We start from the raw sequence: 27447 nt of genomic DNA, 5'->3' as shown, positions 1-27447 counted from the left end.
ACAGACAATGGAGAGCCGGGGGAGGATGAGAAATTAATTAATGGGTAGAATGTATGTTATTTGGGTGATGGATACCCTAAAAGATCTGGCTTCACTGCTACCATCCATGCATGTAGCAAAATTACACTTGTACCCCCATACATTTATACAAACAAATAAAAATAAAGTTGTCACTTTAAAACGCATGCAAGAATTCTGGGAGAAAGATACACTAAGATCCTACCATTTACTTAATATTAAGGTAACTGGGTTATTTCATCATCTCATTCATTAAAGATCTCTAAATAACACATTCCAATGCCATCTACTCCACATTTTCTGTTCATAAATGAACATTCACTCTAATAAAGTGGCAGAAACAGAAAATTAGGACTAGAAAACTTATAAGTACACAATATTACCTCATTCCTAATTTTAAAAAGCACTTTTCTTAAACCTTTTACTGCTTTAGGAGTACCATATTTCTGATCTTTACAACGTATCTTACGTTAAGCAAGTTAAGAATCTTCATTTTGCAACAGATGAATAAAATGTTCAAAGCAACAAAAATTGAAGAACTAGAAACAGATCCCAATCCCTCTAACTCCCTAGTCCATAATGTTGAAGTCACATTTGACCCAACAAGCAATTTCTAAAAGCAGGAAGGCAACATCTAAAGCCTTATATTCAATCAACCAATCTTTAAATACATCAATCAATATCTAAGCATCTCAAACATTCTAAATTCTGATTTGTAAATTAAATCAATGATGTACTAGTAATCAAAAACAAAGTAAATGTGCATTCTGCAATTATAAAACAGATAAATCTCAGCCAAATCTGGCTGTAACTTACAAGCTCCTTAAAAACCTCAGTAAGGAAGAATTTTGTCTTTTTTTCTATCAGAAGTGATGTTTGTGGAGGTTTCTTATACCATTAGACACTTGTGCTTGAGCAAATTAACACTGAATACTGTGAAGGAGAAACTGGCACAGAAACTGGAAGCAGAAAACCAATTTTGACACAATTACAAATATTCAGAGAAGAAAGCTGTGAACTACAGCAGTGAGGTTAAAAACAGAAAAATTCAAGGACATGTCAAAGTCAAACCAATATAGCTGAATGAGACACAAAAGAGTGGTATCAGAGAAGCCCCAGGATTCTCTCGATTAGTGACTAGACTGCGATATATGAACAGAAAAGGAAATATGGCACAGTACGACACATCCACTCTGAAGACTGTGCAAGACATCTAGGTGGAGATGACCAGACAGCGGCAGAAATATGAGCACGGATCTCGTTGGAAGGCTTCACCTAATCCATATTTTGGACTAGCCCACACCATGGGGTCACCAACATTAAGCAGCAAAAGAAAAACCAATCTAGTTTCTCACCACTGAGTATGTAAAAATTAAAAAGAGAAACCCATCAAGGACACTAAAAAGAAGTAATCAGAAAACTAACAAGAAAAAGTAAGAAGGAAGAAAGCAGCATCTTAGAAGCAAGGGAGAATATTTTGAGGAGGAAAGTCATCAACAGCCAATTCTGCAGTATTTCAGAGAATGAAAACAGACCGCTGGGCTTGGCAATTGGGCCTCTGAACATTTCAACAGATGGGAGAAATGGGACAGAAGTCAACCATAATGGACTGGGGACCCATGGGGAATTGAAGAGGTAAAGACAGAAAACGTAAGATGGTTAACAATGAAGAAAAAAGGGAAGACTGAATGCTACTTCATGCAAGTTGTCTTATGATTGGGGAGATGTAACTGTTCTAGATATTTAAGAACTTGAAGGAATAAAGAGGAAGAGCCAAAACGTTAAAAAAAAATTAAAACATACACTGAGTACTTACTATTGATAGACACTTCTAAATCACAACAATTCTATGAGACAGCTACTATCACTATTTGCATCTTAAAGATGCAAATTTTTCTACTGAGGCATAGCAAAATTAAATAACTTGCCCAGGGTCACAGAGTAAACAATAGAGGAATTGGGATTTGAACTCTGGCAATTTGGCTCCAGAGGAGATACTTTTTTTGTTTTTTTATTTTTTATTTTTCAGATGGACGTTCGCTCTTGTCATCCAGGCTGGAGTGCAACAGCACAATCTCGGCTCAGTGCAACCTCTGCCTCCTGGGTTCAAGCAATTCCAGAGGAGATAATCTTAATCACTCATACAATTAACAATATCAGAGATCTAAAGAAATGGATAAGATCCACAGCACAGATGGGAGAGTTAGCCTAAGAAAAAGATAAACATTTTTTTCTCTGAAACAGGGAGGAAGGGAAAATGACAGTTTTGAGGTAGAAGGAAGATACACTGCCAAAAATTGTGTCTGAAAGATTCTATTTTCTCTGTGAAGTATAAGGCAGGAGGAGTAGGATGGGTTTGAGGGCACTCCTCCAATCTACTACTACTAACAATTCAGAACAGCTATGACAGGGAGTTCCAAAAGGAACTACCTAAGGACAAGAAAAAGGGCTCTGGGGACCTCCAAAAGGTCAGCTGAGGTCAAGGGGTGGGGGTGGTAGGACAATGCAGTGGAAAGCAGAGGCTGATGGCAGTGTGGAAGGAAAGGACGAACTCTGCATTCTTCCTCAGAGAGCTTACCCAAGCTCAAGCTTTCAATCATCTAAGCCAAAACTTAGTTCAGACTTCTGCTCTTCTGAGCTTCTAGTCTTTACATTCAATTTCCTATCTCACATCTCCAGTTGTGTGTCTCAAAGGCATGTGATACACAACATGTCTAAAGTAAAAAACAAGCTGGTCCATTTCTAACCAGTCTTCCTTTCTCAGTAGCTATCACCACCCTCCTAGTCACAATAAGGCTCCAAGCCTAAGAGATGTTCTTAGCAACTCCTCCATTATCTTACTCTTTGGATTTTCATCTTTCTCTGATACATTCATCTCATTTCACCCTCAGTCCAAGCTCCCATTGCCTCTTACGTGGACTGCAGTAACTCCTCAAGTGGCTGCAGAGGAGGGAGATTAGGATATGTATACGTCATACTGTTTTCTCTTCTTGGCTGAACAGGAAAGACTGCATTCCCCAGCCTTCCTGGCAAGCTGAGTTGGCTGTATGACTGAGTTCTGAACAGCCAAGCTGGGCCCAGTTATGTAAACTACTTCCAGTCCTGGCCCTTTAAAAGTGATCTTTAAATACACTAAATACAGCTTTTTAGATGTGAATCCTACCACAATAAAATGATTTTTAAAACATCAAAGTGATCTTAAAGCTCTGTTTTCTCCCACCAAGATGACCTTGGTAAGCATACTTCATGATAGGAGAAGGCTGCCCAACCCTTCTGGACTCTGCGTGACAGAGACAAATCTTTACTGTGTTAAGTCACTGAGATTTTGAATTTAATTTGTTATTGCGGTTCTAATACAACAAGACTGCCCATACCAACTGCCCATCACCTTTACCCTCCAATTCATCCTCTACATAAACATGAATCTGATCACCATACTTAAAACAGTCCAGTGGCTTTCCATTGATCTGAAGGTAAAAAATAGCTATTTATTTATTTATTTATTTATTTTTGAGATATGGTGTCACTTCGTCACCCAGGCTGGACTGCAGTGGCATGATCATAGCAAACTGCAGCCTCGCACTCCTGGGCTCAAGTGATCCTCCCACCTCAGCTTCCTGAGTACTGGGACTATAAGCACGTGCCACCATGCCCAGCTAATTTTTTAAATTTTTTTTGTAGAGACAAGGTCCCACTATGTTGTCCAAGCTGGTCTCAAACTTCTGGCCTCAAACTATTGTCCTGCCTTGGCCTCCCAAAGTGCTGAGACTACAGGTATGAGCCACCACCCCCAGCCCAACAATGGGTTCCATTTGGCTGTACCTACCTCTTCAGCCTTATCTTATAGACCACACACTGCAATTTCACTACCCTGGCTTTCTTTCAGTCATTTGTATTTGCCATACTCCAGCCCACTTCAGGGTCTTTGCTCATACTATACACCCTGCCTAGACAGCACTTCCCTACAGTTCTTTGGCTAATACTCTTTAGATGTCAGATCAATTCTCACTACGCAGAAAAGTCTTCTGCATCAAAACCAGTATCACATGCTCCCATAAGATCATGTATCTCTACCACACAACACCTCCTACCACTTCAATGCTCTATCTTTAAAATTACTTAATATCATCTCCTTAAGGCCACAAGTTCTTAAAGACCGTAAGTTCCTTAAGATAAACGGTGTCTGTCTTATTCATTATTGTGTTACCCTGAAAAAAAAATCAAAGATCAGTCAGATGAATCATTAGTTTGACTTATGGAGAAGATAAGGACAACACATATAAAGCTTCAATACTTGGTAGAATATACACTATTCCTTGATAAACTCCAGTGGAAGGGAATTTAAAGAAAGTAGCTTAAACAGAAAGACAGTTCATCAGGTAGAGTTTCATGCTGACTTAAAAGCACTCTAAAACAAGGGGACTTAAAAGCACTCTAAAACAAGGGGACTGAAAGGAAGAAAAGACTGCTCCTGACAAAGAGAACCCAGCAAATACAACATGGCAGGAGGATAAGGGAGAAGGAAACTGGAGACTCGCACCAGGATGAGATGGAAAAGGCCTCCAACAGAAGGTTCAGGGGTTTGGAGACTGGATATTTTTAAAAAGAGTAAGAGGAACAGAGTTGTGCTTTGGGAAAATACATGAAGCCATGCATAAGAGAACAAGAAGAGGAAGAGAATTATAGTAGGCACTCCAGCTAAAAGGCTAATTCAGCAACCAAGCAAGAGGTGCAAAAGGCCTTCACTAGGGTAGTGGCAGCAGTACTAAGGAGGAAGTGATGGGAACTGCATAGGTGCAATCAATTGTAGTTGACAATCACTGGACTGGGAGAGGGGAGGTGGAAAGGAAGGAGTCTGTATGGTGATCAGGAGGCTAATTAATAATGCCAAATGCTCACTTTCCTTAATTTCCCCACTGTGGTGGCTCTGATATTAGAGTAGTATGGCTCTTCATGACTAGTAACTAGTAGTATGGCTCTTCATGACTAGGAACACTATATACTAAATTTTGCCTGCAAAAATAATAATAAACCCACAAGGTATAGTATATGTTAGATTTAATGAATATACTTAAATTTATTATACCATGGTTTACTTACCACATCCTTGAGATATGGTGAATATTAAAACCGAGATAAAAGAAATAAAGATTAAATAACCGGTTCCTAGACTTTTTTTTTTTTTTTTTTTTGAGACAAGGTCTCTCTGTGTCACCCAGGCTGGAGTGCAGTGATGTGATCATGGCTCACTGCAGGAGCCCTGACCTCCTGGGCTCAAGCGATCCTCCCACCTCAGCCTCCTGAGTAGCTGGGACTAGAGGTGCATGCCACCACACCCAGCTAATTTTTGTATTTTTTTATAAAGATGGGGTTTTGCCATGTTGCCCAGACTGGTCTCGAACTCCTGGGCTCAAGTTATCTCCCTGCCTTGGCCTCCCAAAATGCTGGGATTACAGGCATGAGCCACCATGCCTGGCTGCAGTCCCTAGGTTCTTGATAATGATTTTTATACAGTAAAACTAAAACCATGAGGCAGACTGAGAAAGCACGGAATACTAACCCTAAAGCCTGGCCCAACACTGCCCAGGGCTCTGACCTTCTTCTAAACTCCATTCTCGTAGTGCCTGTGTATCTCCTCTCAATACGCTGGTAGCTCTCTTACGTCTTTGCCTCTAGTGGGTGAACTGAAAATCTGGGGTAAAGATTAGTAGATGGAAAGAAGATAATGATTAAAGTAACTGCAATTTATTAACATCTCAGAGACCAAAAGGAGATATCTTAAAGCACTAAAATCATGAGAGTAACAATCCATCCCCATTCCTCTACTAACTAGCTATGTCACCTTAGGCAAGTCATTATCTCTGAATTAAATTTGTTCCTTTAACTGTATTTAGGGGAGTGGACTAGATCAGTTATTATCTAACTCTAATGTGCACAGGAATCACCTGCAGATTTTAAAGATTCTGATTCAGAATATCTGGGGTAGAGTCTGAGAGTCTGTATTTACACTAAGCTTCAGGTGATGATCACTAAGATTGCTCTGAAATTTCATGAAAGAGAATAAAATCATAGCTCATTGCTATATGGGCTTCTTTGCCTACAGGCAAAATTTTTATAATGAAGCAGTAGTGGTAAGAGTACTTTATTTTACCAATATTAGTAGGTCCAAAGTCAAAGCATTTTTTGTGTGTGCCACGGACTCCTGGCAAAGCCTATGGGCCCTTTCTGGAAATAGTGTTTCAAATAAAATAAAATATACAGGATTGCCCCCCCCCCAAAAAAAGCCAATTTATACTAAATAATAGTTTATCTATAATAATAGTTGAGAGTTCTTGTATTAATTTTGGATGATTTGTTATCACAAAGCAACATCATGGTGAATATTAAAACAAAAGTGGCTGTAACACCAATATACAGAATTATCTGCTTTACAGATATTTATTATCTTTTTACCTAAAAGAGCCTTTCCCATCAGTCCCATTCTTTTAGTATTTCTGTGGTTTTTTGGGGGGGGGGGAAGGGGGACAGGGTCTTGCTCTGTTGCCCTAGCTGGAGTGCAGAGGCACAATCATGGCTCACTGCAGCCTCAATCTCCTGGGCTCAAGCGATCCTCTTACCTCAGCATCCAGAGTAGCTGGGACTACAGGCAAACACCACCACACCTGGCTAATTTTTTAGCTTTTGTAGAAACAGGGTCTCGTTATGTTGCCCAGGCTGGTCTTGAACTCCTGGCCTCAAGTGATCCTCCTGCCTCAGCTTCCCAAAGTGCTGGGATTACAGGTGTGAGCCACCAGGCCCAGCCCTAGTTATTTCTCTAAAATGTTAGGTTATTAGATTTAATTGCTCATTTGTCAAGAAACCTAAACTTTATTTTTAAAAAAGCAAAATCAAATTGTTTTTACTTAAAAAATTTTCTAAGAGGTACTGATATTCAAGTACACAGTTTTAACAATAAAGACCATTAAAGGATACTCTGAACATAGCACCAAGTTTGCTGCACAAATGGGAAGGAAAATCTTGAGAGCAAAAATAGACTGCTATCATAACAAGAGCTTTGTGATTACCTTAAAAAGATATGTTATCCACAACTTCAGTTTCTCCATGTACCAGTGACCACTGGAGAACAGTTGCTCTTAGAGCTCCACCCCCAAGTCAAAAAATAGCTGTTAAAAATATACTTCACTGCATTTTATCTCGCTTGACTACCAGTTTTTAACTTGTTCTCAAACCTGTCTGAGTCTCCTCTGGCACAGTTTTTGTGAAATAATGTTTCAGAGATTAAATCAATACATCTGAGGCCCTGCCTGCATACTTAAGAATCACTGTGTAAGCTTCTTTAAAAATGTTACTACTCACTCACAGAGGGAAGTAAATGTTACAAAGAATATGGAACACTGGGTATTTTACAGTTGCAGAGGACAGAACACAACTTAAAATAACAATTCTCTCAATTCTAGCATAAGGATAGTGACCTTTGAAACGTGAGCATTAAATTTTTCTAATTTGATTTTTGTAAATAACTGAACCAGTCCAAAAGCTAAATGCAATGATAGCTTACAGTAGTCCCTCCTAAACCAAAAAAAAAATCAGAAACGGTGGTCTTTTTCCGTACTACTAAACTCAAGACAGACACCTGACCTTGGCTACATAATTAATGACAACTAAACTTCACATGATCCTTATTATTAATAGAGAAAACAGGATGAAAGCTATTTTAACTACCTCAGAAAATTATTAATTAAAAAAATTTTTTCTAAGGTAAAGTCTGAAATATTTGAATGTAGGATACTGCAGACAAATACTCAAATTTTCAATAGCAAATTTTCAAACTGGCAAAAATGTCATCAGCATCTTAATCTACCTACTTCTACCAACTTCTCAAAGGAGTTAGGGAGTTAAAAACTGGGTTCACGATTCTACTTTATTTATACCATGCCTTGCACAAGGGCCAATAGAAACAGAATGACTAATGACAAAATATTTGGGCTTTTGGCTGCTATAATTGATGCCTCTGAACAATAATGCTGAGACAATAAATAAAATGAGAGTGACAAGTTCTTCAGCACATTTCTGCTTCACAGAAGTGTTCAGGGCCTCACAGGTCCTATATATTAAGATGCGGAACTTCGCTGGGCGCTGCGGCTCACACCTGTAATCCCAAAATTTTGGGAGCCTGAGATAGGCAGATCACCTGAGGTCAGCAGAGCAGCCTGGCTAACATGGTGAAACCCCGTGTCTACTAAAAATACAAAAATTAGCCGGGCATGGTGGTGTGTGCCTGTAATCCCAGCTACTCAAGAGGCTGAGGCAGGAGAATCACTTGAACCTGGGAGGCGAAGGTTGCAGTGAGCAGAGATCACACCACTGCACTCCAGCCTGGGCGACACAGCAAGACTGCCTCAAAAAAAAAAAAAAGTAGGGGGAGGGAGGGTTAGGGGTTGAATATATACATCTCCCTACCAAAACTCTACTTAAAGTATAAAAATGGGATTAAAAAGAAAAAGAACATAAGTCCACCAGGACAAGAAGAGAAGAAATATGGAAGTTCAAATAAGGAAGAATGAGTGAAATGGGTCTGAGAAGCAAAGATCCCTAGACTCCCTCCTGAACGCCATCCTGCTGCCAGCCCCTTACCCCTGGAATTCTGGAGTTTATTCTCTGAAGAAGGTAAACAGTAGTTCTGGAGTAGTCAGAGGATACAGGTGACCATATGTAAATGAGTGCTGAAACACTCTCCCCACCACCACCACCATCTTGAAGTCATGCCTTACTAAATCCTTCGTCCCACTGTTCTAGAGAGCCGTGCTGTCCAACAGAACTTTCTGTGATGATACAAATGTTCCTTCTTTTTGAGACAGAGTCTCGCTCTGTTGCCCAGGCTGGAGTGCAGCGGCGCGATCTCAGCTCACTGCAAGCTCTGCCTCCTGGGTTCACGCCATTCTCCTGCCGCAGCCTCCCAAGTAGCTGGGACTACAGGCACCCGCCACCATACCCGGCTAATTTTTTTTGTATTTTTAGTAGAGACGGGGTTTCACCATGTTAGCCAGGATGGTCTCGATCTCCTGACCTTGTGATCCGCCCGCCTCGGCCTCCCAAAGTGCTGGGATTACAGGCGTGGGCAACCGTGCCCAGCCAAATGTTCCTTTTTATTCCCCTCAATTTAGAGTTTATTTTGCCAAGGTTAAGGACATGCTGATGACATAGCCTTAGGCGGTCCTGAGAACATGTGCCCAAGGTGGTTGTGTGACAGACTGATTTTACACATTTTAGGGGGGCAGAAGTTACAAGCAGGCATCAATCAATAGAGGTAAAGTGTACATTGGTTAAGTCTGGAAAGGTGGCATAACTCAAACAGGGGATTCCAGGACATAGGTGAATTCTGTAAACCAAAGGTATCTGAGGTCTCAATCAAGTTAGAAATTTATTTTGCCAAGGTTTAGGACATGCCTAGAAGAAAAGAACCCAGAAGCACAGAAACAGTCTGTGGCCTATGCCTTTCTGCAAAGATGATTTTGAGGTCTTCAATATTTAAAGGGGAAACGTGCCTGGAGGGGAAAGAAGGAGGGTATGGTCATACACTGTGCAAGAGAAAAAAAGCAAGCAGGGAACAGTACATTATGTACTGGTCTCGTGCTCAGTAAATCAGCATTTTACATAAGGTGAAGATGTCCCTTTTCTGCACTGTCTAATATGGTAATCACTACCAAGTGTGGCTACTGAATACTTGATGTGTAGCTAATAAAGCTGAAGAAATTTTAAATTTTAAATATTTTGATATAAAGTAACACATAAAATTAACTCTGTTAATACCAAAGTAGTATGTCTGGAGTAAACAAATTTATTGACCATATTTCATAGTTTTCTGCCTCAGAAAACAATATATTATTTAGCTTGATTGATGCCTGCTGTCATCAGGAAACTCAGTTATCATGTACACAATGACAGACTAATGCCTCTAATATCAAAGTCACTCAAAGAGAAAAAAAGAAAAAAAAAGAATAATGCCTCCAAGGGTAAAGACTTCAATTCTAGTTTACTACAATTAACTATGGTTAACTATTTCTGAGGGCAAGGAAGAAATCTTGGGAGAAATTCAGATAAACTCTTTTTTTTTTTTTTAAAGTACCTATTCCGAGTGTTAATTTGGAAAGAGTCAAAACAACCAAAATGAAGGATCATCATAAAGTTTCATACAAGAGGGCCTGACTTAACCAGGTGTGGTGGCACATGCCTGTAGCCCAGCTACTCAGGTGATGAGGGAGGATCACTTGGGCCCAGGAGGTGGAGAATGCAGTGAGCCAAGATCACACCACTGCACTCCAGCCTGGGCAACAGAGCAAGACCCTGTCTCAAAAAAATAAAAAGGACTTGACTTTAAGCAAAGACCTTAATTCTTACAGATGCCATAACAAGAGTTTTTTTTTTTTATTCATTGAGAAACAAAAGCCTAGTTATTGGGGAGGAAGTGAAATAATGGATTTAAAATATAAGGTTTATGTAACAGCAATAAAGATAACTTCATTGTATGTAACAATACTACACACAGGGCTATTTCTGATTTTACAATTAACTGGGAAAATTGAGCAAGTCAAATACTGAATATATATATATTTTTAAACTGGCTATGTTATTCTCAAAAACAGAATTTGGAACATTTAACCTTAGAAGACCTTTTTAACCAGAGGAGAAAGTGTACCACAGGGTTGAATCAGACTTACTAAAATCCTGTAACTTGGGCAAGTCAGCTAACTTCTTTAATCCTCAGCTTCATCATCTGTAAAATGTGAATTATCATACTGCTAACTCAAAAGGACTGATTAAAACAACACACATAAGGCCTTCCATGCACTAAGCAAAGACTCTTATATTAACCAGAAAATCTAGTTAGAGCTGCTTCGACTCTTTCTAGTTAACAATGTGGCCAATTTTTATTGAAATCTTTGGGTAACAGAATGTTATGGATAAAGAAACCACAGCTTAAGACTGATTTGAAACAGTAATTTCCATTTGTTCTCTGATAATCAAAACTACGAATTAAAAACAAACCTAAGAATTTAATGTGTATCTCTTCTTTCTCCACATGACTATTAAGTGGTTAAACAGCAAAGCCATACCAACAGCAAAGAGAAGGGTAATAGTTCTCTTAACACAGTAAGATTCCATTACAATACCTCCTACCATTCTCCTAGGCACAACCATCACCTGCAGCTATAAATCAAAATCTGCAATGATGAAACTGGGGCCTATGAGGCCAGCCATAGGTTTTGTCCTAAAATATGTCCCTTTTCCTAGTATATACAGGCATACCTTGGAGACACTGCAAGTTCAATTCTAGACCATAGCAATAAAGCAAGTCACACAAATTTTTTGGTTTCCCTGTGCATATAAAGGTTGTTTATACTATACTGTAGTCTATCAAGTGTGCAATAGTAAGTTCTATTAGTTTTATCTAAGGTAGAGAAAATGACTGTTTCAAGGATTCATGAGCATTAGAAAGAGGAAAAAAATCCTTCTAATATTCTGCCCCATCCTTAACTGAGAAAAGAAAAAATTAAAATATATCTCTCCAGGGAGACCCTCTCTTGGGTGACCTGTTTTCTCAGCATAAGGAAGCTTTCTCTCTCTCTCTCTTCTTTTTTGTTTATTAAACTTTCTGCTCCTTAACCCAGAAAAATAAATACAAAAATAAATAATAAAATAAAATATAACTCTCCACTGGGGAATGGAATAAAATTCAGCAATAAAATAGAATTGCTGAGGCACAAATGCTTTATGCTGAGTGAAAAGAAGCTAGACTCAAAGTGTATCAATGTACAGTTCCATTTACATGACAAAGGTAAAACTATAGAGACAAAAAACAGATCAGTGGTTGTTGGGGATAGGAGGAGGGATTAATGAGGAATTTTTTTTGTGTGAAGGAATTACTCTATATTTTGACTGTGGCTGTAGTTACACAACTATATATGTGTGTGTATATATGTGTGTGTACATATATATGTGTCAAAACTTCCAGAACTTACACCAGAAAGGGTGAATTTCACTTTATGTAAATTATACTAAATTATATATCTAATTTTTATTTCAAGGTGAATAATACTTTTAGTATTCTACTCTTTGAGAAACAGCATATTAACCAAACAGTAAGCTAAATGTGAAAAATTTCTCCTTGGTTTAACAAGCTGTCTTAGTTCTCTCTGGATGGTTAACTAGCAAATTGATAAATATGAAGCAGATTTGATATTGCTGGTTAACTAATCTACCTGTTTCCCAGTCACACCTAGTTTTCTAGTTTTCTAGTTTTCTGCCAATTCCTCCTTAAATGTGTATTTCAAATCTATTCCCTCTCATTTACTCTCAAAATCTCCTATCACTCCCAAGATTAAGTCTTTAACAATTCCCAAGCACCCACAAGATAAAGTCCTTATTTATTAACAGAGCATAAAAAGCCCTTTATTGCGTAAACCAACCTACTTTTCCAGATTTGTCTTCCACCACAGGCAACCCTATTTATTACTCATTAACATCTTTTAGAAAGCAATTTGGCCATTTATATCATAGAGCCTTACAATAATCCATACCCATTGACCCTTTAACCCAGTAACCTCACTTCTAGGAATTTATTCTAGGAAAATAATCTACATAATACTAAAAAAACAGACAGCCCAAATAAATAAAAACAGGAGAACTGCAAAGTAAATGATAGTATATCCACAGGATAGTTCCTGATGCAGCTGTTAAAATCATGTTTATGCAACGTTTTTAAAAGCATGTGGGAAATACTTATGACTTACTTTCAGTGAATGAAGAAGCTGGATATAAAGTTACATGTACAGTATAATCTCAATTATGAAAAACAGTACAGAAGAAAAAGAAGTTCCACAATTTTATCTCTAAAAGTGAGGCTATACGTGATTTTTATCTTCTCTCTAGTTTTCTTTATTTTCTAAGTTTTCTCTGGTAAGCCTTTTTTTTTTTTTTTTTTTTTGAGACGGAGTTTCGTTCTTGTTGCCCAGGCTGGAGTGCAATGGCGTGACCTCGGCTCACCGCAACTTCCGCCTCCTGGGTTCAAGCGATTCTCCTGCCTCAGCCTCCCGAGTAGCTGGGATTACAGGCATGCGCCAACATGCCCGGCTAATTTTTTTGTATTTTTTAGTAGAGATGGGGTTTCTCCATGTTGGTCAGGCTGGTCTCGAACTCCCAACCTCAGGTGATCCGCCTGCCTCAGCCTCCCAAAGTGCAGGGATTACAGGCGTGAGCCACTGTGCCCTGCAGGTAAGCATATTTTTTTATATTAGAAATACACACACCTTTTTGATTCAGTGATTTCATACCTAGGACTCTCTTTTGAAGAAATGCAAGATTTATGCACAAGATGACAGAGTATTTCTTATAAAAACAAATTTAACATGAGGGTGATGTACATGCATGATATTATTAAACAATTTAAGTAGTTTTTACAGATATATTCTATATACCATGAAATTTACCCGTTTAAAGTGTAGTAAATTCAGCGGGTTTTCAGTATAGTCACAAAGTTGTGCATCCATCACCACCACTTCCTAATCTTAGACCATTTTGAACACCACAAAAAGAAACCCTGGGCTGGGTGTAATGGCTCATGCCTGTAATCTCAGCACTTTGGGAAGTTGAGGCAGGAAGATCACTTGAGTCCAGGAGTTCAAGACCAACCTCGGCAAAATAGTGAGACCTCATCTTGACAAAAAAACTTTTTAAAATTGCCAGGGATGGTGGTATGGGCCTGTAGTTCCAGCTATTCAGGAGGCTGAGGTGGGAGGATCACTTGAGTCACTGTGGTAGAGGTTGCAGTGAGCTATGCTCATGCCACTGCACTCCAACCTGGGTGATAGAGACCTTGTCTCAAAAAAAAAAAAAACCAAAAAAGAAACTCCAAACCCATTAGCAGTCATTCCTCATTCCCACTCCCACCCACCCCAGCCCTTGCTAACCACTAATGTACTTTCTGTCTCTATGGATCTGTGTATTCTGGACATTTTGTATAAATGGAATCACACAATATGTCATCTTTTGGGACTGGTTTCTTTCACTTAGCATATTTTCAATGTTCATCCACGTTGTAGCATGTATCAGTATTTCATTTCTTTTTATTGCCAAATAATATTCCCTTCCCTTGCATGGATATACTACATTTATCCACCTATCCATCAACTGATGAACACTGGGTTATTATCACTTTTGGCAACTATGAATAATAATGCTATGCACATTTGTGTACAAGTTTTTGTGTGGACATACATTTTCATTTTGCTTGGATATGTAGGTAGGAGTAAAACTGCTGAGTCATACGGTAGCTCCCAAGTTTAATTTTTTCAGGCACTGCCAAACTATTTTCCAAAATTATTGCGCCATTTTACATTCCCATCAGCAATGTATGGGTGCTCCAACTTCATAGCCTGGCCAACATTTGCTACAATAATCTTTTCATTATAGCTGTCTTAGCAGGTACAAAGCAGTATGTGCGGTTTTGATCTGCATTTCCCTAATGGCTAATGATGTTCTGCAGTTTTTTCCATTGGCTTATTAGTCATTTGCACATCTTTAGACAAACAGCTATTCAAATCCTTTGCCCAAACAAGTGGGTTTTTTATTGTTGAGTTGTAAGTCCTTTAATATATTCTACACACAAGCTCCTTGTCAGGTATATGATTTGCAAACATCTTTTCCTATTCTGTGGGTTGTGTTTTCATTTCCTTGATGGTGTTCTTTGATGAACATTTTTGAATACAATGAAGTCCAATTTATCTATTTTTGTCACTTGTGCTCTTGGTGTCATTGCCTAGAAAGGCCAGGAAAACTACCAACAAAAATTGCCTAACACAAGTTCACAGAGATTTATACCTATGTGTTCTTCTAGAAGTTCATAGCTTTAGTGCTCACATTTAGATTTATGATCCATTTTAAGTTAAATACAACATACAGTATGAAGCAGGGATCCAAATACGTTCTTTTGCATGCGGATATCCAATTGTCCCAGCACCATTTGTTGAAAACACTATTCTCCCCCCAACTGAATTATCCTGGCACTCACGTCACACTGGAAAATGGGAAATACAGTTTTATCCTTTATAGATTAACTCAAGTGTGTGAGAAAAATCTATATTGGCAGTCTCCAGATAGTCACTCTCTCATTCCCTTATTTTCATAATAATATGTATACAATCTGCAATTATCTTATTTGTTTACTTATTTCTTAACTGTCTCTCCCATTAGAATGTATACTTCAGCGCTGGGTGTGGTGGTTCACACCTGTAATCCCAGCACTTTGGGAGGCTGAGGCAGGCAGATCATGAGGTCAGGAGTTTGAGACCAGCCTGGCCAACATGGTTGAAAACCCATCTCTACTAAAGATATAAAAAATTAGCCAGGCGTGGTGGCGCGCACCTGTTAATCCCAGTAGTGAGAAGACTGAGGCAGGAGAATCGCTTGAACCTAGGAGGCGGAGGTTGCAGTGAGCCAAGATCACGCTATTGCACTCCAGCCTGGGCAACAGGGTGAGACTCAGTCTCAAAAAAAAAAAAAAAGAATGTATATTTCATAGAGACAGAGACTTTTTCTTGTATATTATTGAATCTCTAGAGCCTACAACAACAGTGCCAGGTTCCTAGAAGGTAGTTAATAATTACTTCTTGAAAAAATGAGAATATAAATTAAATGGCTTAAAAGAAAATGTCCCAAATGTTAATACTTTGGTTGGAACTGTCATTACAGCTAAATTTTTCTTAATGTTCTACAATGAATATATACTACTTTTATATAATCAACTATGAAATTATGGTATTTTAAAGATTTATAAAACTTTTGAATCAATTTTTTTATTCCTCAAAATTCTAAGAACCTCAATTTATGCTAAACTATTTTGTTTTAGCTTCTTTTATAGGACCTCAAGCATAGTGACACCATCAAATATCTGGTAGATCAGGTCTAAGCCTTACGAGCCATCTTTGATAGTCTTCTTTCCCTTATGCCACACATCCAAATTATCATTAAGTCCTTCCAGCTCTACCCCCAAAATATATATCCAATCTTACCACCTCTCATTATTAACAAATTTTAATTCGAGCTACCACCATCTACCATCTGAATAAAGCAATAGTTGGTTGTGTTGTTGTTTGTTTACGGACAGGGTCTCGCTTTGTCACCCAGGCTGGAGGGCAATGGCATGAACTTGGCTCACCATAGCCTCGACCTCCTGGGGTCAAGTAATCTCCTGCTTCAGCTTCCTAAGTAGCTAGGACTGCAGGTACGTGCCACCATGCCTGGTTATTTATGTTTTATTTTTTGGTAGAGACGGGGTCTCTCTCTGTTGCCCAGGGTAGTCTTTAACTCCTGGCCTCAAGTGATCCTCTCACCTCGGCCTCCCAAAGCACTGGGATTACAAGCGTGGGTCACCATACACAGCCAGCAATAGTTTCTTAATTGGTCTTTGTCCCCATTTCTATGTCTCTACACATCAACCACAGGGATAAATCATATCTCGCTCCACTACACTACTTAACACCTCCCCACCATCACACACCCAATGGCTTCCTGGTGCCATCAGAATAAAATTCAAATTCCTCACCTTTGACCTAATGGCCCTTTCTGGTCTAGTTCTTGCCTATAATCTATTTCCTACTTATTTCCCCCTTGTTGACTGAATGCTAACCACACAAGCCTTTTTTCTGTCCCTGGCAAATGTCAAGCTCATTCTCTTCTACAGGCCCTTCTACTTAAGAGTTCCTTCTGCCCTAAATGCTCTTCACATAGCTAGCTCTTTATTGCCATGTAAGTCCTACTTCAAAAGAGGCCCTCTCTAAATTCTAGCTAAAGTAGCCCAACTCTTCCAGTACTTCCCTTTTTTTTTTTTTTTTTTTTGAGACGGAGTTTCACTCTTGTCCCCCAGACTGGAGTGCAATGGCGCGATCTCAGCTCACTGCAACCTCCGCCTCCCGGGTTCAAGTGATTCTCCTGCCTCAGCCTCCCAGAGTAGCTGGGATTACAGGCGCGCGCCATCACGCCTGGCTAATTTTTGTATTTTTAGTAGAGACAGGGTTTCACCATGTTGGCCAGGCTGGTCTCAAACTCCTGACCTCAGGTGATCCACCCACCTCAGCCTCCCAAAGTGCTGGATTACAAGCATGAGTCACCACGCCTGGCCTTAGTACTCCCTATTGATTACCTTATTTTCTTCATACTACTTTCACCAGCTGAAATGATCTTGTCTTTTTTGTCTCTTCCTCCATATCAGATTGTAACTTCCATGAGGAAAGAACTTGTTTCCCTAGTGCTTGGACCAGTTCTTGACATACAAAAATCTCTCAAATATTTGTTGAATAAATGATTGTTATTCTAAACATTGAGGGCGATGCAAAACTGTCTAGTTCTCCATTAATTACTCCAGGAAAAATATAACTAAGAGTGTAAAATGATATTTTTACATCAAGAATCAAGTCACTTGAAAATTCAAATTAAAAAGTTGATTATATATAATGATTCCAAGTAAAATAATATTAAAGAAAGAATAAAACTATTGAAACACATTCTAATGCACTCCTCCAACTCTTTTCATTTGCTCTACAACTACTGAGGCACACACTGGTGTCATCAGAATATAAAGATGAATACAGGATATAAAGATGAACAAAACTTTGAACTATTCTAAAGATATATCCAGTTGGGTAGAGATAACAGATATAAGAAAGAATCCTATATATGATTAATGCTGCACCAGCAGCAAGCTCTCCATGCATTGACAGCCCAGGAAATAAGTGATTCTGTATGAGACACGATGACAAGAGGGAGGTGTCATGTCAGGCAGGTCTTCCTAGAGCTGGCCCTTGAAGGATAAACTGCCTTTTGATTAGTCAGGCAGGAATCCCTTTTTAATGAGTTAAATAAATGATTCTGGCTTCTTCCACTTGGATAGCAAGTAATAACAAAAGACTATTTACCTAATTAGATCTAAGGTTGCCACTATTTATTTTAGCTAACACTGATAAACTGATTAGCACTTTACTACCTGCCACTGCTTTTTTTTTTTGGGATCAGGGTCTTGCTCTGTCGTCCAGGCTGAGGTGCAGTGGTGCAACCTTGGTTCACTGCAGCCTGAAGCTCCTGGGCTCAAGCAATCCTCTCACCTCAGCCTCCCAAGTAGCTGGGACCACAGGCATGCGCTGCCACACCTTGCTTTCCTTTTTTTTTTTTTTTTTTTTTTTTTGGTATTTTATGTAGAGACTGGGTTTTGTCATGTTTGTTGCTCAGGCTGGTCTCGAACTCATAAGCTCAAGCGATCTGCCTGCTTTGGCCTCCCAATGTGCTAGGATTACAGGCATGAGCCTCCACACCTGGCCTGTGCCACTGCTTTAAACTAGTTACATGCATCATTCATACTGTTGTGGTGGTAGGTACTATTATTATTCCCACTTGGAAGAATGGTGAAATTGAGGCACAGAATGCGTCAGGAACTTACCAAAGGTCATACAGTTAGTGCAAGTGGCAGAGTCAAGATTTAAAAAAACCCAGCAGCCAGACACTGAGCACATGCTTTTAATGTGGCAGTATAGTTTAACACAAATAATATCTATCTCAATGAGTTGCTATAAGGGTTGAATGAGATAAGGTAAATACTTATAAGTTACGTAAGACAGCATTACTTCTTGCTTTTTTTTTTTTTTTTTTGAGACGGAATTTTGCTCGTTGTCCAGGCTGGAGTGCAATGGCGGGATCTTGGCTCACTGCCACCTCCACCTCCCAAGTCCAAGTGATTCTCCTGCCTCAGCCTCCCAAGTAGCTGGGATTACAGGCATGCGCCACCACACCCGGCTAATTTCGTATTTTTAGTAGAGGAGGGGGTTTCACGACGTTGGTCAGGCTGGTTTCGAACTCCCGACCTCAAGCAACCCACCCACCTTGGCCTCCCGAAGTGCTGGGGTAACAGGCGTGAGCCACCACACCTGGCCACTTCTTGCTCTTTCATTTGTTAGGCTTTTGAGCGCTTTTCTATGGTTCAGGATGCCTCAATGAGCATCAAATTCCACGGTTTCATTTTTAAGGAAAGAAAGGAAACTGGCATTTATTGAGGACTTTCAATATGCCACAATCACTTTAAAGGTATTACTCTAATAACTGCCTTAACTATCTTGAAGGATTTTTACTTGTAAGACTCAAAGTAAATTATCATGCAGTATACAAAGGGGAGGTACTATTCAATTAATTCAATACTTAAAACCCAATTTCCATTGCATTAAAAAAGGTATGTGGGAATAGAAGGTATAAAAATTAAAGGAATCCACCTCCATGGGAACCTGTCCTTTGTCATAATTAAGAATACCCTCTCCCATTCACTCATTCATGTTCATTCAGTAACATCTATGTGGGCCTACTATGAGAGTGGTATCTTGCTACTGGAATGTACGATCCCCATCTTAAAAGAGCTCAATAGTCTAGTTTCATAAAACATCTTAAGTCCTATAAAGAAATTCATATGCTATCTCAGCATTGTTTCTTGGACATGTGCAGAAATGCAGAGAATTTAGTTGGTACGCATACCAACTTCCCATTACAAATTAAGTAGGCCAACTCACAAAGTCTTAGGTTGGTCCAATAAAGTGGCCACTAGCCACATGTGACTTAACGAGTCCTTTAAATGTGGCTAGTGTGACTGAGGAACTGTATTTTCATTTAATTTTAATTAACTTAAATTCTAAAAATTTATTCTTATCCATTACTGGAAAACTTGTAAGTAGGTCTGGAGCAACTTGAGTATATGAATCTACTTTTTCAAATGTAAATTTTATCATATCTAAATACAGATCAAATATTTCCAATGAAAATTTAGCACCTGAATTGACACGTGCTTTCAGTGTAAAATATATACTGGATTTCAAACAATTTATAAGTAAAATTTCTCAATTTTTAAAAATATTACTAGAAAAGTTAAAAGTATATTAAAATAATTACTAGAAAAGTTAAAAGTATATACATAGCTTGTATTTTCTTCCCATTTGACAACACTGGCCTAAAGATGAAATATTCTTATAACTAGAGTATTCCTCTAAAGATTTTTTTTTTTTTTTTTTGAGACAGGGTCTTGCTTTGTTGCTCAGGCTGGAGTGCAGCGGCCGTGATCTCGGTTCACCACAACCTCCGCCTCCCAGGTTCAAGCAATTCTCCTGCCTCAACCTCTCAAGTAGCTGGGACTACATGCGCCTGCCACTATGCCTGGCTAATTTTGTATTTTTAGTAGAGATGGGGTTTCTCCATGTTGGTCAGGCTGCAGATTCTTACAATGATTTGAGAATTCCTCAAAACTCCTGAGCTTCAACAACTGACTTCAAAGATTGCTCCAGAGCAAGTTGGAGAAGCCTTACCTGTATTTGCCTGTGCTGTGCTTTAGTATTAGTTCTATTACTACAGGTTAAGTACCTTCCAGTACCAAGCATTTCAGATTTCAGATATTTTCAAATTTTGGAATATCTGCATATACATAATGAGATAGCTTGGGAATAGGACCCAAGTCCAAACACAAAATTCATTTGTGTTTCATATACACTTTATACCCATAGCCTGAAAATTATTTTATATGATATTTTAAATAATTCTGTGTGTGAAAGTTTTGTCTGCATTTTGACTTGTCACATGAGGTGAGATGTAGAATTTTCCACTGCGGCAATATGTTGGTGTTCAAAAAGTTTGGGATTTTAGAGAATTTTGGATTTTTAGATTAGGGATGCTCCACCTGTACATGAAAATAGCAACAGAAAAGTTGTGAAACCATTTTAAAATAAACACTAATTACATTTACAAGCTATTTTCTGAAAGCAAGCCAAGATAGAAACAAGGGTAGGAAATTCATCTTTGCTTTCCTGTGATAAGGCAAATAGAAATAACAACCTATGAAGTAATGTAAAAATGTTCAAAGGAGTAAACAATCTTCCTTTGATGTGATCCAAAAGCACAAACACAATGACAAATGACCTTCCAGGTGTAGAATGAACTTAAGTTTCTATCTTTCAAGCACTCATCTATGCCTTGTTGCAACAGACGTTCTCATTCTTTTCACACCTTCAATTAGAGATAACTTTGTTAATTTTAAAACTTTAATTGCATTTTTTACTGAAATCACTTGCTTTTAAAAAATCTACGTATGATGTGAGGGCGATCTGGCTGCAACATCTGTCACCCCATTGATCACCAGGGTTGATTCGGCTGATCTGGCTGGCTAGGCAGGTGTCCCCTTCCTCCCTCACCACTCCATGTGCGTCCCTCTCAAAGCTATGCACTCGGTCAAAGAGGATGACCATTCCTGATAGAGGAGAACCGGTCTTTGGTCAAGGTTATATGAGCAGCTGCGCTCCCCTGCTAGAACCTCCAAACAAAAAATCTACGTAAAACATAACAAAGCAAAACATGGAATAGTGTTGGCAGCATGTAAGCATTACAGTATCAGCTACTAGAAGACTAATCTTGGAGCTAAGAATCACTCTAAATATTCAACTCAATGGGGGTCTTAGTACAGCAGATTCAATGATGAATATAACATTTTAGCCCAAAGTATTACTGAGATGAATAAAACCGATGTTTATTTGTCTAAGTCTATGCCTCTCCCAATTGTAAAATTTCAAGAAAAATGAGCAGGAGGTAATTCAGAAGCACAATTCCAAGTGAAAACTTCTCACTTCCAACATCAATGAAAGGAGGCATGAACAGAAGAAAAGTTGTGGTTACAATATTGCTGAAGTGTTAGGTGTAAATCTTTGTGTATGACTTTCATGGACAATCTAGACAGAAATGTTATGCCACAAGAGAAGTAAACTCAAGATACTTTCACGGCTGGGCGCAGTGGCTCATGCCTGTAATCCCAGCACTTTGGGAGGCCAAAGCAGGTGGATCACTTGAGCCCAGGAGTTCAAGACCAGCCTGTGCAAACATGGTGAAACCCCATCTTTATAAACCCCGTCTTTATATATAAATTTATATTTATAAATCCCATCTTTATATATGTAAAGCTTTTAAAATACAAAGCTTAGCTGGGAGTGGTTGTGCCTGCCTATATATAGTACCAGCTACTCAGGAGGCTGAGGTAGAGGACTGACTGAGCCTGAGGGTGGACGATGCAGTGAGTTGTGTTCACGCCCCTGCACTCCAGCCTAGGTTAACAGAATGAGACCCTGCCTCCAAAAAAAAAAAAAAAAAAAAAAATGCTTTCACAATATTCTACTTATTTATTATGCTCTGTGGTTTACATATGCAAATGACAGTACAATGAAGAGACTAGCTCTAGTTACTCAGAGACGAGAGTGCTGTTCTGTGGACAAAATCAACGCATTTATATGTTAAATTCAGTTTTTCAAGACTTGCAAGTTTTTTTTCAAATTTCAAATATAGTGTGCTTCATCTCAAAGTATTACTGAAAGAAAATATAAAGTTACATTAACATAAAAACTCAAAAATTTGAAGTCTTCCTGTATACTAAGTTAAACACAATTTTGATTTAAACAAATTCTATTTATGAAAAACAGTCACTAGGCACGATGGCTCATGCCTATAATCCCAACACTTTGGGAGGCCAAAGCGGGAAGAGTGTTTGAGACCAGTCTGGGCAATGTAGCAAAATCTCATTTCTACAGAAAATTTTAAAAAGTTAGCTGGGTGTGATGGTGCACATCTGTAGTCCCAGCTACTCCGCAGGCTGAGGTGGGAGGATCATTTGAGCCCAGGAGATCAAGGCTGCAGTGAGCTCCAGCCTGGGTGGCTGCAAGAGAGTCTGCCTCAAAAAAAAAAAAAAAAAAAAAAAGAAAAAGAAAAGAAAGAAAAAAGAAAGGAAAAAAAGGAAAGGAGAAAGAAAAGAAAGTAAGTCAGTCATGTTTACTTGTTTTGCATGTTTGTTTTTTAGACTTTTAATTTTTTTTTTTTTTTTTTTTTTGGGACAGAGTCTCGCTCTGTCACCCAGGCTGGAGTGCAATGGTGCGATCTTAGCTCACTGCAACCTCTGCCTCCTGGGTTTAAGCGATTCTCCTGCCTCAGCCTCCTGAGTAGCTGGGATTACAGGCATGTGCCACCACGCCCAGCTATAGACTTTTAATTTTTTAGAGAAGTTTTAGGTACACAGCAAATTTTAGCAGAAGTGCATTGTTCCCATATATCTACTGTGTGTGCTTTTACGTTTTGGCTAGAGGAACTGCCAGGAAAGAGAGGGGTAAGTGTAAAGTGAAGGACGTTAATCTCCACAGCCCTTGGCAAAGAAGGAAAGAACTCTGTCCTAAGTCACTCTACATTCTACCACTACCAGGGGCCTAAAAATGGCAGGTGGATAGAATTAAGAGAAAGTATTGAACTTCTGGTAATTAGCTGGGTAAGGGGCCTGGAAAGAAATTTATGTGCCAGAAGAGAGAAATATTACTCCTCAGTATGAGGTTCTGGTATTGATAATCATGTTCTTGTTTTTTGAGACAGGGTCTCCTGCTGTGGCCAGGCTGGAGTGCAGTAGTACAATCATAGCTCACAGAAGCCTCTAACACCCAGGCTCAAGCAATCCTCCCACCTCAGCCCCCCGAATAGCTAGGAGTACAGGCACATGCCAGCATGCCCAGTTAATTTTTATTTAATTTTTTTGTTCAGACAAGGTCTCACTATATTGTCCAGGCTGGTCTCCAACTCCTGGCTTCAAGCAATCCTCCTGCCTCAACCTCCCAACGTGCTGGGATGACAGGTATAGGCCACTGTGTCCAGCTGATTTTTTTTTTTTTTTTTTTTTTACTGCTACATTTACTTTACGGCTCTGCAAATAAGCTTAGGTGAAGATGATAAGTATTTACAGAATGGCCAGGTTTGCAGGATGCAGCACGCGTGTGAAAACCTAAGATGCAATAAACATATGAAAAGAGTCAGCTCACTAGTAATCAAAGAAATGCAAAATAAAATAATGAGAAACCATTTCACAACCATCAGACTGGCAAAGGTTTCAAGTCTCTTATTAAGTGGTGAAAGGCAACGTAGAAACAAGCTGTTAATGATGAGATACAACCAGAACGAACCAGTAGTAGAGTAGAAAATATGTATGCTCCAATCCAGGGCTTCCGCTTCTAGATATATACCATGGAGAGATACACACTGGGGCTAGAGAAGTAATATATAGCAATATATGACATGGAAATTGCCTATTATAAAAACTTTAAATAGACCCAAAAAAAGGCAAAAAATTAGGAAATGGCTGAATGTTTATCAACAGGGGAATGGATAAACTTGCACAATCATACAAAAGAACACAATTCAGCAGTTGAAGAACCAAAGCTACAAATAAATCCAAAAGCTGCCCTCCCCTGAAAAAAAAAAAAAAAAACCACCCCACAAAGTTTAATTTTTTCTCACAGAGCTGCAAAAGGATACATGAAGCACAGTATTTACGTAAGTTTTAAAAGCACATCAAGGCAATACATATGAATGATTAAGTAGCTAAAAGTATGGAACTATCAATGAATATCAATTTCAGGTGACTACTGTGAACTTTACCTGAGCTCTGTGTTCTCAGAAAGCAGTGATGGTTAATCCACCCCACCGTTTTGTGTTCTGGGAAACAGGTAACTGCAAAGAACTGGCCTGTTGCATATTTTCAAATAAGGCAATCAGGAATGCTCTCCTAATTGCAATAGCCTGAATAAAATCATCTCCTTAACCAGCCAGGATATTATGTCTTTGACACAGGAATGGTTATAACTCTAGGGAGGGAAGGGAGTGGGATGAGGAAGATGATGCATATTTAGCTGTAATGATAACATAAAAACCTGAAATATGGCAATAAGATAGCCCTTTTTTCCCTGTACAAAAGGATCTGTTATTCCGTGTACTTTTCTGCTTAAAATGTTTCAAAATTATTATTTTAAAACTTGGAGTTGGAAAAGGTGATTTGTCTCAAGTCAATTAATCCTTTACAATGTTTTCTCATATGTTAAATAGGCATGTGAATACATGCCCAACCTATTTCACTGGGTTGTAGTGTTTTTGCTAATCACCAAGTATTAGAATACTTGAATACTGCGCCAATTAGTTCAGTCTGTGAGACCCCAGTTCAGATTAGGATAAGGCTTAGATTATCGTGCAAACCTTTTAACTCTACTTCAGGGGCAAGACACACTCTTACCTTCCAAGAAGCATAAAAGATACTCTGGTTACAAGAGGAGCTAGGCAAGTCTAGGTGTGATGTCTCAATCCATATCCAGTAGAACTACTGAGCAAATAACCCTAGTAACTTGATGATGGGCTACTAAGCAATCTCTGTATAAGGAGGCTGGCACACCCAGTACACACACACACACGTTTTGTTTGGGGTCTGTAATTGTGGTTCACGTGGAGGCAGACGTTGTTTGTTTTTTGTTGGGGGAGACATCTGAAAACATCTAATCTCATCCTGAAGTGCCCAGCTGGTTTCAAACTGCTTTATTTCAGGTGCTTCTAAAAGACTTGGTGAGTACTAGGAAGTGATTCTGCTAATTTAGAACAAACCCATCGGTAGTTAAAATTTAATCTTAAAAGAAACTTGGAACCAAGCATCTAACCAAAAGAGCTAACCCACAATGTTCTCTAATCACTGAACTAAACAAAGATGCTCCTGCGCTCATAAGGCTAAAAACAAAAATAACCTTTAAAAATGGGGGGTCTATAATCTGAACTCTAAGAGTAACTTGTAAGGTCTTCTTCATCTCCCTAAAGCCAACAATTTTGAAGCGTATTTGGAAATCGCTCATTTCTAATTTTTATTTCTCCTACTCCTCACAAGAACCAGGAAATATAACAGACTCTTCCTTCCTTGAATTTAGTTAAGCTTTAACTGAAACTAAGCATTTAACTTAAGCATTTAACTAAAGGTAAAATGTTTGGTCTCTTATTTTCAAACAGAAAAATAAAGTCTGTATTAGCCACTCAATAAAAAAGTATGTCAAATCAAAAGTCTCTAGAGCAGACCCTAGTAAGCTTCAAAGCACTTTCACAGAGTGAACGGTCTTAAGCGTACCATAACTCAAAGCCCCTAGATTAAGTCTTTTAGTATAAAGTAGCATATACATTTAAAATGTTATTAAATTTTTAATAATTAGATATTAAAAAGACTCAAGATGCTGATACTTTGTAGCTTACAGCATTAAACCAAAGAAGAACCAAAAACTGAACAGTATCAAATCCCTATTACATACATATCTACAGTCATCAAGAAACTACCGGTTAATCTTTTCTTTCACTAAGGGGCCGCCTGCATGTTCACGGAAGTTGTAATAACTTAAGAAAACCAAAACTGTTACACAGTGAAAACAGTTTGTATGCAGATAAGCTGGTACCAACTGCATCTAGACAGATGCAATTACAGTGTAATATTTCTAGCAAAGTCTGGTAAGGCTATGCCTGCAAATCACTGACCAAAAATGGTAACAGTGTGTGCAGACTAACGAAAATGACAAAATGTTCCAACTGATAGTTCAGTTGAGAATACGTTTTTAAATAGCTAATTAGAGTGACAGTGTAAAGGGGGAAAATATGTAAATTAAGCAAAATGTCCATCATATAGAATATACTAATGAGCACCTGTTTACTTTTTGGTGACTCCAGTATTTTAATGGTTTTTAAAGCTCTTAAATTTGGTTGTATCAGCATCCCAGCATTATGCCCACACCTTGCGCACCAAGTTCTGGCACAGTCCAACTGTCTACAGGTCAGAAAAAAAATTCTAACCATACACGGACAGATCGGGCAGGGAAGGGTTAAAACAGACACTGCCAAGCTTGACAAGCACGACGAGAGTGCTGCTGGAAGCCGATTGCCAGATAAAAAGAAAAAAACAAAGGAGCTGCAAGGCCACCCCGTTCTAAATCATGCCAGGATCCTGCTCGTTAGCGATCATTCCGTGCTCTAGGACTGTTCCATAAAGGCTTTATCTTCCTTATTGAGATGGACAGACCTCAAGGGCTGGAACGCGCACAAGTCACCAAGCGCCTCAGCGCCAGCTCTGGGGAAACCCACGCCAACACGGACGGTGGCCGGATTCCGACGCCCCCCGCCCCCCACTCCCCGGCCTCGGTGTGCAGACCCCCGGATGGATTTCACAGAGCGGGTGGGGGCGCTCGACCCTAGCCAGTTGTTCCAAGGCCGGGTCTGGAGGCACCCGCAGAGGCCACGCTCAGGGCGGCGGCCTCGCCCCAGCTGGGAGCTGCGCAACAACCGCGGATCCACCCCGGGGAGCGGGGGCCCAGCCAGGACGGCGGGCGACGGAGGCCCAGAGACCCCCCTCACCCGCGGCCCGGATACTGCAGCCGGACCGGGTCCCTCCCCGGGCTGAGGCACGGCTCACCCCCTTAGCCCCGACTCCGCGGCGCCCCAGAGACACACTGCTCCCGGCCGCCTCGGCCCACGCCTCGGCCTCCCTCC

At 39.4% G+C, this 27447-nt stretch overlaps 1 protein-coding gene and 1 long non-coding RNA gene across 5 annotated transcripts in view; both read right to left on the bottom strand.

Moving 5' to 3' along the window:
* DSTN (destrin, actin depolymerizing factor) overlaps positions 1–27447 on the bottom strand; it is a 39306-nt gene that overhangs the window by 10637 nt on the left and 1222 nt on the right. The window lies entirely within an intron of this gene.
* On the bottom strand, positions 17063–27444 carry LOC134729666 (uncharacterized). Its single transcript, XR_010110961.1, has 2 exons — positions 27371–27444; positions 17063–23893 (listed from the first exon to the last, which is right to left on the bottom strand). It is a non-coding gene; the product is annotated as an uncharacterized LOC134729666 (long non-coding RNA).

This window comes from Pan paniscus, chromosome 21 (genome assembly GCF_029289425.2).
Source record: "Pan paniscus chromosome 21, NHGRI_mPanPan1-v2.0_pri, whole genome shotgun sequence".
Classification (NCBI taxonomy): domain Eukaryota; kingdom Metazoa; phylum Chordata; class Mammalia; order Primates; family Hominidae; genus Pan; species Pan paniscus.
The sequence above is the reverse complement of the archived record's forward strand: the minus strand, read 5'-3'. Positions and strand labels throughout refer to the sequence as shown.